The following is a 15024-nucleotide window of genomic DNA, read 5'->3' on the forward strand; positions in this document are numbered from 1 at the left end:
AGAGTAACCTCAGAAGGCCTGCTTCTCTCTGGGGTAACTTCGTGATGGACATTGGGGAGGATATGTGTTGTAATGAGCACTGGGAATTATATAAGACCGATGAAACATTATATGTTAATTGAATTTAAATTTTTAAAAATAAAAAAAATTAGGAGAGTTCACAGGAAGAAAAAAGAATGCGTCTCTCAGCTGGTGTTATTGGAGCAAGAGTTCTGAAAAAGTGAGGCAGTGTCCTATGTAAATCCCAAAGGAGAAGCAGTGTGAGCCTAGGACTCGACCACACAGATTTGGTCTCCAACAGGAAGCTGAGAGGGGAGCCATGTGGCTGCAAGAAGTGGGGGGAGAAGACCCAGTACCTACTACTATACATGTAGATTAGTGGTTCTCAAAGTGGGGTCCCCTGCCTGCATCAACATCAGACGGAAACGTTCAAACTGATTAGAGAGGCACAAATGCAAGTATCAGGCCCCACCGCAGACCTACTGAATCAAAACTCTAGGGACACAACAGTCTTGTCCTCCGCAAGATGCTGATGGTCGGGTTTGAGAACCACTGATGTAGAGCCTTGTAAGCTATTGCAAAAACTTTTAATTTTATTATGAAATAGAAAACTGCTGGAGATATTTGAGCAGAGAAATAATCTGATTCAATATTAAAAAGTCACTCTACACTAGCTGCTGTGTTAAAGATAGCCTTTACAAGGTCAAGGGCAGCCATTGCAGCACTACAGTTGAGAAATGCTGGCTTTATCAGCGTGGTGGGGTAAAGGTGATGAACAGTGGTTCCAGTCTGAATGTATTTTGAAGGTAGAGTGGGAGTTGCTGACTAAGCGGTTATGGAAAGAGAGAGAGGAATAACTCCCAAGATTTTTGGCTTCTGCAACTGTATAAATGATGTACCTTAAAGAAGGTACAGGTTTCAAGGGTGGCTTGTATACACACTGAATGTGAGTGGCTATCTTAGTCCACTTGGGTGCCATAATAACATGCCACAGACTGACTTAACCAACAGAAATTTATCTTCCTACAGCTCTGGAGGTTGGAAGTTGAAGATCAAGTCCTGTTCACTTCCCGACTTACAGATTATCATCTTCTTGCTTTCTTGCTGTGTCCTCATTGTGGGGTTAAGAGAAGGGCAAGAACTGTGTCTCTTCCTCTTCACCTAAGGACACCAGCACTTCCAGATTAGGGTCCCATCCTTATGACTCCGTTTAAATTTTATCACTTCCTTACAGGTTCTGTCTCCAAATACAGTTCACAATTTCAGTTAGGGCTTCAAACATAAGGGTTTTGGGGAAAACATAGCAGTGTGCTAATAGACAAATAAAATGTCAAGAAGGCAGTTGGATGTAAGTCTGAATTACAGGGACCTAGAAATGTAAGTTTGGTAATTGTCAACCTATGTATGGTACTGACGCTATAGAATTGTTGGGAGGGTACTTAGGGAATGAATGTAGGTAAAGATAAGTTTGGGATACATTTTACAGTGAGGAGGCTCAAAGGTGGAGAATTGGGGCAACACCAGTCAAGGAGCAGTCAGAGAGGTAGGAAAATAAGGAGACTTAGAAGTACTGCTTTCATATGATGGCATTTCAAGGTAGAGGAAGTGATCCCCTGTGTTAAACACTGCTGATCAGTTGAGCAGCTGAAACTCAGCCACAGAATTTGCAACGCAGAGATCAGTTCTCAGCTAAATGGCTTTCAGTAAATTGAAGGTTTTTTTGGTCTCTGTTCTAAATGAATTTCACGCAAGAAGTGGAGGAACCATAGCTTTAAAACTCGATTTTCCACTTTTCTATCTTCCATCGGATTAAATACTACATGCTATGTAAAAGTCTTGGAAAACAGAAAAGCATTGTGAAGGCTATTTAAATCATACATATACCACCCTTAGGTATTTACATTTTGGTCTATTTTCTTCCAGGCTTTTTCTTCTGTATGTAGCTGTTTTTACACCAAGAAGATGTTACTTGGACATATGATTTTATAATCCCCCTAACTTAAGCTTTTTTCACCCTTTGTTAGAATGAGTAATGACTTTAATTTTTCATGGTATCACAGTATCATGATTTATTTAGCCAAACACAAATTTGGGGGGCACTGGCATAGTTACAATTTGTCCTATTATAGAAGTAGTTCTGTGATGACTAGCATTGTGTATAAATCTTTAAATGTATCTTGGATTATTTTCCCAAGTCAAGTTCTGAGAAATAGAAATACTGGGTTAAACATATGGCCTTTTTAAAAGTTCTTACTGCCAAACCTGCTTAATTTTAGTGAAGGAGGTGATGAAGAAAAATGACTAATATAATGTTTTCATAATTAAGAAAATATTTTGTGAACTAATATTTGATAAGAATACTCAATGGGGAGAGTATAATCTCTTCAATAAATGGTGTTAGAGAAACTGGATAATCACATGCAGAAGAATGAAATTGGACCCCTTACACTACTCACAAAAATCATCTGTAAGTGGATTAAAGACTTAAATGTAAGATCTGAGACCATATACAACTCCTAAAAGAAAACATAGTGGAAAAACTCCTTGGCATTGCTCTTGGCAACAATTTTCGGATGTGATACCAAAAGCACATGCAACAAAGGCAAAAATAAATAAATGGGACTACTATAAACTAAAAAGTTTCTGCATAGCAAAACAAACAATCACAAAATGAAAAGGCAATCTATGAAATGGGAGGAAATATTTCAAACTATATATCTGATAAATGGTTAATATCCCAAAATAGATTTTAAAAATTTGATAGCATTAACTCAACTCTATAGCATAAAAATAAAAAATCCAATTAAAAAATGGGCAGAAGACCTGAATATTTTTCCAAAGAAGACATACAAATGGTCAACTAACACATAAAAAGATGCTCAAAATCACTAAGCATCAAGGAAATGCAAATTAAAACCCTGATGAGCTATCACCCCACACCTGTTATAATAGGTATAAGATATACCAGATTTTGGCATGGATGTGGAGAAAAGGGAACCTTGATGCACTGTTGATGAGAACATGAATTGATGGAGACATTGTGGAAAACAGTATGGAGGTTCCTCAAAAAATTAAAAATAGAACTACCATATGACCCAGCTATCTCACTTCTGGGTATCATTCTAAGGAAATGAAAACAGGATCTCAAAGAAATATCTGCATTCCCATGTTTATTGCAGCATTATTCACTATAGCCAAGATATGAAAACAACCTAAGTGTTTGTCAATGTATGAATAGATAAAGAAGATGTGGTGCATATATATACACAATGAAATAGCCATGAGAAAGAGTACAATCCCGACAATTGCAACAAAATGGATGGACTGAGGACATTGTGCTAAGGGAAGTCAGATGAAGAAAGACAAATATTATATCACAAGTGAAATCTAAAAAATACCTGGACTCATAGAAATAGGGTAGTGGTGTTACCAGGGCCTGAGGGGGGTGGAGGAAATAGGGAGTTGCTGGCCAAGGAATAATATTTCCAGTTAGAAAATAAATAAGTTCTAGGGAGCTAATCTATAGGATACTGATTATAGGTGATAATACTGTATTATAGGCTTGAAAGTTGCTAAAAGAGTCGATCTTACTGTTTTCACCAAAATAAAGAAATGGAAGTCATATGATATAATGGATAATGCTATGGTGGTAATCATATTGCAATATATGTGTATCAGGTCAACAGATTGTGTATCTCAAGCTCACACAATGTTATATGTTAATTATATCTCAATAAAGCTGGCAGGGAGATATAGTGTTATAGGCAAAAACACCCACATTTATCATAAAAGTTTAAATATTACATATAAGCAAAAATAATAACCACTCATAACTCCACCACTTGAGTGACATATATATCCTCCCGATATTTTTTCTATTTTTAAGCAAAAAGTGGGATTATACTATACATCTCATGTAACTTGCTTTCTTTTAGTCAGTAATACATGGTGAAGAGTTCCATTGTATGGACATATTAGTTTATTTGCTCAATCCCTGTGATGATTCATTTTGGTATCAACCTGGCTAGATTACGGTGTCCAGTTTTTTTTGTCAAACAGCAGCTTAGATGTTCCTATTTAGTTTTTAGATATAATTAACATTTACAAGCAGTAGACTTTAAGTAAAGCAAAATATCTTCAATAACGTGGGTGGGCTGTATACATTCAGCTGAAGACCCCAAGAGCAAAGACGGGTTTCCCAAGGGAAAAGGAATTCTGCAACACAGAAGTTTTGCCTCTCTGGAGAACTCTAATACTGATTTTGGTAAAGGGAAGTGGGGTGCTGCCCATACCTAAATATGGGACCTAGAGGGTGTTATGCTAAGTAAAATAAGTCAGACAGAAAAAGACAAACCCCTTATGATTTTACTTATATGCAGAATCTAAAAAACAAAACAAATGAACCAACAAAAACAGAAACAAACCCACAAATACAGAAAACTAGTGATTGGCAGAGCAGAGGGTGGGGGGGCACATAGGTGAAGGGGATTAAGATGTACAAATTTCCAGCTACAAAATAAGTCCCAAGAATGCAAAGTCAATAGGGAATATAGTCAATAACATTGTAATAATTCTGTATGTTGACAGATGGTAACTACACTTATCATGGTAAACATTTCATAATGTATAGAATTGTTGAATCACTATGTTGCACACATGAAGCATATTATTTTCTGTCAGCTACATTTCAATTTTAAATATTTTTAAATAAAAATGTGGGAGTGGGGCCAACTGGGTGGCTCAGTGAGTTGAGCCTCTGCCATCAGCTCAGGTCATGATCTCAGGGTCCTGGGATCGAGTCCTGAGTCGGGCTCTCTGCTCAGCGGGGAGCCTGCTTCCTCCTCTCTCTACCTACTTGTGATCTCTCTGTGTCAAATAAATAAAAATCTTTTTAAAAATGTGGGAGTGGCTTTAGAATTAGGTAATGGGTAGAGGATGGGGGAATTTTGAGATGCAGGATAAGAAAAAGCCTAGATTGCCTGTTGATAGAAACACAAACATTCAATAGGATTCTGGTGGGGTTCAGAGGGAAATGAGGAAGATGAATTGGAAACTACTAGAAAAGGTGATCCTTGTTATAAAGTGGCAGAGAACTTGGCTGCATTGTCTTCTTTTGGTTAGAAGGTAGAACTTGAAAGCAATGAAGTTGGATATCTAGCAAAGGTTGAAGGTGTGACCTGATAATAGTAAAATGCGAGAGGAAAAAGATAAATAGAAGAAGGAATTATGAAGCAAAAAGGAACTAGAATTTGAAGATTTGGAAAAGTCTCAGCCTATCAGTATCACAAATAATGAGAAAGTATGCTCTGGAGAAAACAACAAAGGCTGTGGCTGGACAACCGTTTGCTGAAGATATTAGGCTTGTGATCCATGGACCCAGCAAATTATCTCAGCAGAAATGCTGATGGTTTGCAAGGGGACAGAAATGGAAATGAAAGGCAGGCTGTGACTTTTGTGATTCTGTAGGCAAGAAAAGAACTGATAAAACTATTTGGCTGGGGACATGTTGTCCTTCAAGAAGAGGGAAGAATGATTTGAGGGCAGCTCTGAGACCCTCCAAAGGGGACAAGCCCTGGACACAAGTGGCTAAGTCTTTGGGCCACTTCTTGGTTGTGAGGGGTCATGTCACCATGCCAGCAGGCTCCTCAGAACACAGCATGGAGATTGTGAAGATTATTCTCAAGTCTTAAAATCTAGTGGAACTTGCCCTGCTATGTTTCATACTTGCTTGGGACCCATGCCCCCTTTTTCCTTCTGACCTTTCCCGTCTGGAATGGAAATGTTCATCCTCTGCCTATCTCACCATGTGTTCTGGAAGCAGATCACTAGTCTGGTTTCAGAGGTTCCCAGAGGGAAAGGAATCTTGCTGCAGCATGAAACTTACCCTGGGTCTTCCCCGTAACAAATACGGATGACTTAAATGAGTTGGTGAGGTGTAGATGAAATACTGGCTTTAAAGGTGATGCTAGAATGATGGAAGACTTTTGATGTTGGGATTAGCTGGATCTATTTTCCATGTGGGAAGGATATAAATTTTCAGGGGCCACAGGGTGAGACTGTAATGGGTTTCCCCCCAAAAAGGTATTTTGAGGTCCTAATCTCCAGTACCTCAGAATGTGACCTTGATGGAAATAGGGTCTTTACAGAGGTCTTTACAAGTTAAAATAAGGGCATTAGGGTGGGCCCTAAATCCATTATGACTGGTGTCCTTATAAAAAAGGGAAACACACACAGAGGGACCACCACATGGAGATACTACTGCCATAAGCCAAGGAATGCTTGGAGCTACCAGAAGCTAGAAGAGGCAACGTAGGATTCCCTTAAGGTTTCAAAAGGAACCTAGTCCTACTAACACCCTGATGCCAGACTTCTAGCCTCCAGAGCAGAGACAGTAAATTTGTTATAAGCTGCCCACTTTGTAATACTTTGTTATAATAGCATTTATTGTTGGGACATACAGAGCCTCAATTTTGGGCTTTTATAGATAAACCTTAGCACATCTGCAATCATTTCCACAGGATTAATTCTTAGAGGATATACAAGATGCTGAGGTTTTTTACTTGCACCACTAAATGTCATCTATATGAAGGTATTAATTTAAATGATCTATAATACGGTGGGAGCATCCATTGCTTATACTCTTATAGTAGGCTTTGTTTCTGTTTTTAATCACTGTTCATTTCTGATCTGGATAACTGAAGTGTCCATTAAAAGATATGCCAGAGCATGTTGGGTAGGATTATTACAGACATACCCTAGGAAGATTCGGTTGCAATGTTTCCCAGGTCAGTCTGTGCTTGGTCTCCTAGAAAGTGATCAACTCAGGCAAAGGAGGGAACAGGAGAACACACTGTGTCCAAGAACAGATTGTAACAAATCAATCACAGTGGAAATAAATATCAGCTTTATTAACACTCAAAGTGCCATTCATTTATATTCATTCCAAAGTCCAGAAGGTTACTCAGAGTAAGCCTTTGCACCACAATCTTTCAAAAAAGATGAACTAACATGTAAGAAAAAGCAATTTTCATTGTGCTAATTATTGCAGGCCTTCATGCACGATAAATCTAAACAAAGATGTGAGCCAACAATATACAAATTTCCATATAAACAAAGTCATTGATCACTAACAAAATATAAACATGGTTTCTTTCACATTAGATTTTTTTAAAAAAAAGCTATTTACCAGCAAGAAAAAATAAGTACAAAAAATTGTAAAACTCAGAAATTTTATACATTTTTACAAGCACAATTTTGAATGAACAACACAAAGTCAAAATGTGCATGAAATGTGGCACATACCACACTGCATCTGGCTTCTGGTAGGTTTTTCTAATCATACCGGCTCCTTGTAACGTAATACACTTAGTGACATTCAACTTCAACAGTGGACTTTATTCCTAATACAAATAATTTTTACGTGGTACCGCATATTAAAAACAAGGTTTTCCTTTAGTACAATAACATTGTCAGATTGGAAATTTAATTTCCAATTCTTTCTCTGCCAGTTACTTAAAATACACAGTACAGTCTAAAGACACAACAATGTATGTTCAAATATTCCTAAACCAATTTATAGTCAATTACAGAGGATCACAATATGTCAATGTACTGTTTTATAATGCGGTCTGACTTTGCCCGGTAAGAGAAAAACTAAAAGTTGAAATCTTTTGGGTCGGATATAGGAAATATTCAAAAACATCAGGACAGGCCAACAGCAATGGAGATATAAAAAATCTTGACATCTCAAGACAATTTAGTTTCTCACATTTTTTCATAGCTTTGAGAATTCAAAGGCCATTTTAATGGGCAGTGTGTTTCTGCTACTGCTTTAAAACCCATTTTTCCTCTTAATTTGCATTTCACAGAATTCTCAAAAGAGAATTCAATGCCCTTCCTTGCAAGAATATTTTAGTTGATATCTAAGTAAATTTGCATCCAATTCTGGAGATACAAATACATTTCAAATGGTTAAAAACAAAATTAAAAAAATATTTTTGATCAGCCAGCTGAAAATATATTCATATAGTAAATAATCTCTCAGAAAGCTTTTATATATATTTAATTATTCTAACTAAACAGTACCCTTATAAAACAAGTTCATAAAAATGTAGAAATGAAATGAAAATAAGAAATTATTGGGCTATATACATGTGCCTACAGACAAAGACATCACACACACATCCCCTGATACCCAGAGTTACAAGCATACTTTCAACTTAGTCATGGATTTTAGAATACATATAAAATCAGAAAGTGATGCTGAACTCCTGAGTTCTTCAACAAAGATAGAACCATAGATAAGTATACTTTGTAAAAGCAAGAAGGTCCATTTAAGTCAGTAATAGCAATGCAGTTACTGATGGCTACATCTTGAAAGAAGTTAAAACATAAAGACACAGACAGTAGTTCAATGCACGCATTCATGATACTCATACACCCATCAACGATTATTGGTCAGAGTAGTAAATCAGTGTACAAATTAAACATTTCCAAAAATGTGCAAAAGTCAACTTTGATATGAAAAAAACACCTTTGTACATAATTATAAACTGCCCAGCATTCAACTGAGATTAAAAACGTTTACAGAGAGAAACTAATAGATTAAATATAGACAATTTAATGGCTACATTAAAAAATGTACATTAGGTCAAAGGGTAAATTTACAAATTGATAATCATAGTTTGCAACAATTAAAAGTTTATTTTCAAATTTATCCAAGTTTACTTTTATTTACAATGATATTTGAATAAAAAGAACCATGTGAAATGTAAGAGATGTCAGACATTAAAAGTATTTTTGGTATTAAGTCTTACAATATTTCAGAATGCAGGGTAGCAAATTTTAAAACCAATAGCAATAGAAAAAATGTAAACTTTTTACTTACTAATTAAGATTGTATTACAAACAATCGTTTGTTTTTAAAGAAGTATTCTTATCCATAGACACTGTACTTGCACTTGAACAGGGTGTACTGCAAGGGTTTGGCCTACTTTCCTTTGCCCATAAACCTTCCCAACTCAAATGTTTCCACTAGTCGTTCTTCTTATTCCAGGTGGAAAAAGTCTTTGGAAAAATAAGAATATGTCAAATCCATTTTGGAGCCCAAGTAGCTAACAGAGTTTAAAATGTGACTTATCTCTCCCCTCCAAGTAATGCTTACGCTAAAATCACCACTAGTTATATGTTGGGTTTAATTATAAAAATATGTAAATAAATGAACACAAAAGTGCTTTTCAGTATAGTCACAAACTTTACCGTTCTCAACTGGCATGAGGGGACTCAGAAATCCTTATCTGGGGACAAATTCTGCATGTATACTAGAGAGCAGGCTCTTCCTTATGTCCCAAAATGTCTATGGCACAGAGCAGACATCAGACCAAAACCTACTTTTCTTCACAGCTTTCCTAAAATGCCTCTCAAGTCAAACACAAGTTCATAAATGTTAAGACACTAGGAAGAAACTATGCCACCAACCTGAGGCATCATATGTCAACGTATATGTATATGCATCTATGGTCAAATGACAGTAAAATTGGCACATGTACAAGCTCAAATTTGTAATGTTTATTTAGTTCTGTAATAGCTGAAATAAGTTCTGTATGTCTAAATGCAAACACTGAGCACCTGTCTTTTTACTTGAAGGATAGGTTGAGATACAAATTCTACAAGTACCTGCTTTAACATGTTTTTACTGTTAGCTTACAGGTGGGCAGAAGTAATAGTGATAATCATTTTGGCTATGTATGCAGGGAATATAAAAGCTTTGGTTTAAAGTGATTCTGATAATACAGATTGTAAATACAAACAAGGAGTCATCAGGCATAGGGAAGAAAAGTACTCACTGACTCCATGCCTTTGCTGTTATTAACAAAAATATCATATTACAATTAAAATGCATAATTATGAAAAATATGACGAATTACATGAGGCTGTATACAGACAACAAATAAAAATTCATTCTCTTTAACTATGACTCCTCCCTCAACTTTCTGAAACTGAACCACGTCTGCTCTCACTATCACCGAGAAGATTCTCTAGACTCCCCTAAAAGCTCATCATCATCTACGGCTCTGAAAGGTGAGTATGGAGAGATGGCTGGCCCTGATACTTCCCATACCTATTATGGCATCCTGTCCAGACTGTGGCAGAAGTCAAAGCAAAGCTAAAGACAACTATGAAGTAGGAACAGTGGCTTCACAGCACGCCTTCCCTAGCCAACCAAAAAGAGGTATAAGACAATTTCCTTTTTAACACTTGGTAAGCTAAGGAAGCTTGTTTTCATGTCTGGAAGAATTTCTATTTCAAAGAGCTCATGAAGAACTACGCAAAATCAATTATTTTCTATTTCAGAATTATATATAAGCTCACTATTATACACACATACAAATTCAATTTTAATCTACTTTTACCAACCAAGAGCTTGGCAATTTACAATAAATACCTTTATTAAACAATCACTTGTACTAGCTACTTGTGGAAAATGTGCTGGCGTTCCTATCTGAAGACGATTACACTCATCCATCATCAGTAGGTCATACACATTTCAGTTGTTCTTCAACTGAACACTAACAGAGACTAATCTAATTGAACACTCATACTTTTCCTTCCTTCCCACCCCTGCCCCAACTCTCTCTCTCCCTCTCACACCCACACACGTGTGTGCGCACGCACGCACACACACACACACACACACTCTCACTTTCTCTTTTCACAGAAAAGTAAGCTAGAGATTTAGTCAAAATGTTAGTTAAAAGTAAGGATCAGAACTGCTATCCCTGGATTCCTTGCACATTGCCCTAAGTTTCATTGCCTTAACATTTGTAAACCATTTAAATGACCTCTTTAGGGCAAAATTAACCATTCTAGCTCTGCTATGAAAATCATAACTGAACCATGATATACAAAGAATTTGGACAGTGCCAATGTGATTGAAAGTCAAGTCACCAAACTGGAAAACAATTCTCTACGTCTCTTAGAATTAGAATACCTCTTTCTATCCTTATTGTAGGCATTCATGTCTAGTGGAGACTGCAGTGTGTCTATCACAGACTAATGCTAATGTTTCTCTTTGAACATATATATGTAAAATATGGAGAATATATATATGTAAAATAAAAAGAGGTAGAAAAGGGTAGGAGGAGGAAGCAGGCATTAAGAAAGGTTTATGGGCCAACACACAGTCCTAAGGCCAAATGAACTCTTGAAGCCTACTGATTTTGGAAAAACCTTCCTGTGGTGGGTAACTTGAATTATTATTGATATAAAATAAAATTAAGGCATACAGAGAAAAAGGCACTACTAAAAATGAACAATTAAATTGCTTTTCATTAACACTTAATCAATCTTAAAATTCAAATAAATATGAGCATTACATTTGTAAAAAGGCCAAACTTAATATAACAATAAGGGCTCAAGAAACTGTCCTGACCCTAGCATATTTAACACTGTTGACAGAATACAACTTCTATCAAATGTTTTGGACATTTAATAATTTAGACTTTAAAAACTGTTTTCCCTTTAAAAGAAAAAGCAGGAAAAAACCTATGTTTTGGGATATATGCCCCTCACCACTAGAATTGAGTAGGGGATGGACTTTTTTATATAAGAGGGAGTCCTGAGACAGAGGCCACCTGACCTATGTGGTCCCTCCAATTTGGGGATACTTTTTCCCTGTTAATGGCATTTTAGTTTACAACAGCCAATGATTGCCCAAAATTGCTTTCCTCTCATTTCATAAAAAACAGTGATGTTTAAAAACATCACTGCTGAACTTTCAGAGTTAGGGTGTACCATAAAATAAGTGTATTTGTTTGCCTAATTTCCTCCTAGACTGTGACCTACTTAAAAAAGAAAGTTAATCTAGTACCTGACATAATAAGCCACAATTATTGAATAAGCAAGTAAAAAAGATTCACTCTCTTTAAAAGAAATTGATAGATTTCTATACTCAACTGACACCAGGTATTCTGTATCAAGTTACTGGTCTCTAGACCTCAAAACCACTGGCACAGAGCTCTGCTGTGGTTCAAAGAGTCTGCATCTGACAAGTATCTCAGCTTTTGCACCCAAGCTTGGTTGTCCCTATAAACTATCCAGATTTTATTTTTCTTAGTGACTTCACATATCTTACAACACCATCTCAGAAGTACTACAGACCAGACCTAATATATATAAGAGCTCTAGTAGCAGAAAACTCTTGTAAAAAAAAAAAAATCCACCTTTTTACTGTACTTTCTATTGGGAATAAGATAAAGGCTCTCTCAACTGAAAGCCCATTCAACTTACTTGGAAATAAGTTTTAACTTTTCTTTTACATTTCAGACTGTGCATTAACACTTCAAGCTCTTATATAAATTATGTAAGGTTGACTGCCTTTGACAACTTTCTAAGGCAATCATCTTTAACCATTTTCAAGTTAGAAACATGTTTGTAAGAGAAAAATTGAAAAATTTTCAAGATAGTCATACTGAAAACTTCAAAGTCTGTATACTTTTAAGTACATTTTAAAGAATTACCAACCATCAAAATTTCCATTAGTCATTATGTTATTTTTCAACCCTTTTATTCAATACAGTTTGTTTGCAATGTAAAAGATCTTATATTTGGTCCAAGCCTAACTCATGCCATTTTGAATCTCTCAAGGCCTAAGGAGAAAGATATTTCCTGAAAAGCACATATAAGACTGCTAGTGAATCTTCTCCAGCACCAAAGTCTGCCACTATCAAAGCAGAATGCATTTTAAAGGCACAAAGTCAGCAGTCTGGCCATTTTCCAGCCTCAGCAAAGAAACATTACAGTATAGAAGAATCAGTTGTGCATTTAAAAAACAAAATATATTTAGAGTCATATTTAAAAGTTCAAATTTCATTTGTTGATCCATACCATTATTAGAAAGAAAAAAACTGGAGTGTCATATTTAACTGCCCCTAATGGGTTTCCTTTCAAAATTTTTTCTAAAATTTACTTTTAGTCTTTCATACTTCATCCCACCTCAAGCTTTTTTGTTCTAGTAGTTTATATATATATTAACTTTTATTGTCATTTTTGGTACCTTTATAACTTGTTTGAAATAAATTCACATCACATTTTATATAATAATTCTGTAAACTATTAGTCTATTTTTAAGTCTTTACATAAAGAACAATACTTTTCCATATTTTTCTTATAAAACAAAGGTCTTCTGCAGCAGTGTTAAAGTAGTAGTTTCTTTTCAGGTGATTTTATCTTCCATAGCATTTAGAGAAGAAAAAAAACAAACGATTTTGCCTTGGGTTTCACAGCCCCCCAAGATTTCTCTCTAAAGAGCATTTCTCTCATATTCTGCACTGCTAGTTACCCTGGCAAACCAAAAATGAGCTACAAGGAAATCAAAACCACACAAGACGAAGGAATGAAGGAAAAGCCCACTGGTCCAGATACCACGATCTTGCTCAAGCAGAAGAGATGCCTTCACTCATAAAAGCTAAAGAAATTATAATAGATCCACATCCTTGGGGACTACGTTTATAGCACAAGATTTGGCAGCTGATTTTCAAGGGGGAAGAGGCCACTAATTCATATTCTTCCTTACAAGCTGCTTCCTTTAATTATACATGTATGGAAGAAGCCTTGACAACTGTATTTGTGCTTTGACTTTTTCTCAGACTAGCTAGAAGAATTTCAAATATTCCTAGAGAAAATGCCAGATAGGACCTTGATCCAGGAAACCAAGATCCACCCAACTTCAGAAACAAAGTATTTTAAAACAACCCCTAGAAGAGCATATCTTTTAGCAGAAAATAAAATACTAGAGCCCCTTATGAGTCCCACGAAAGGCTTCACATTTAGGGCCTCCAGAAAGACTACTATTTCCTAACCTTTAAAAATAAAGTACTAAGCACTTGCTTTAATATGATGAAACAAATTGCAAGTAGCTAAATTACTGCTATTACTCATATTTTTCAGTAGCACAAGTCCATTAGAGATAGTGGGAGTTTCCCAGATGCTTCTTTCCACTGGATGTCCTTGCTCTTGGTAGATACTAGTAATACCTGGCAGTTTTAAACATTCTTATAAAGTAGTTAATACTTTGTTTTGATATGCTTTTCTTTTCCCACAATTACAAACTGACTTTTGAGGAAAGAATATATACAGATGGCTGGGTTTAATAGGTTCCATGTTTAAATTCATTTTGTTTCTACAATGGAAGTTACTGATCTGGGTGTAATACACAGCTGGTAAAGGAAAGGACTGCTATTTGATGTTTGCTGAGATTGTTCACCCTTGACGTGAAGTAGTGGTATCAGCTCTTGTAAAACCCTTTTTCTGCATTGCATCACTTTCTCTCTGAAGTATACTTTTTGCAAGGAACCTACTCTGTAAATGGCTATTTTCAGTTTATAACTGGGGCTGGTCTTTACATCAGGTTCTCAACTTCAGCACTTTTTGACATTTTGGTCAGGATAATTCTTTGTTAGCAGATAGGGATGCTGTATTTGTATAGTGTAGTTTTTTTGGCAGCATCCCTGGCCTCAGACTACCCAGTGCCACTATGATCCTCCTAGTTGTGATTGTGACATGAAAAACTCTCCAGGCATTGCCGAATGCAAGGCAAAATTATTCCCACCCGACATTTGAGAACCACTGTTTTACACGGTAGCTTATTTTGTGAGGTGCTTTAGTATTCTGTGATCCCAAGAACAAGGATTTTTATCTCATGAGACTAGCTTTAACATGTGGATGCCCCAAGTTAAATTCTTAGTTCCCAAAGAATGTTATCTATGGGGAATCTGGAGCTAGAAATAGGAAGATACATGATTTGGTTATTTCTCTTTTCCCTTAATCTTGGGCCTTTTTCCCTCCACTAAAGAGCATAGTTTAAAATACACTAACATTTAGTTCTTCTTTTCATTATTTCTATTAACTGATAAATGTGGATTCTTCTGCCCACAAACTGAATCACACCAATCTCTTTTTGCCTTTTAATTTGGATTTGCTCACTGACTTCTCATATCTGCTTTACTCTAAAATAGTACCTTTCTC

The sequence above is a fragment of the Lontra canadensis genome, unplaced genomic scaffold (genome assembly GCF_010015895.1).
Source record: "Lontra canadensis isolate GAN:19392208 unplaced genomic scaffold, GSC_riverotter_1.0 scaffold136, whole genome shotgun sequence".
In the NCBI taxonomy this organism is placed as follows: domain Eukaryota; kingdom Metazoa; phylum Chordata; class Mammalia; order Carnivora; family Mustelidae; genus Lontra; species Lontra canadensis.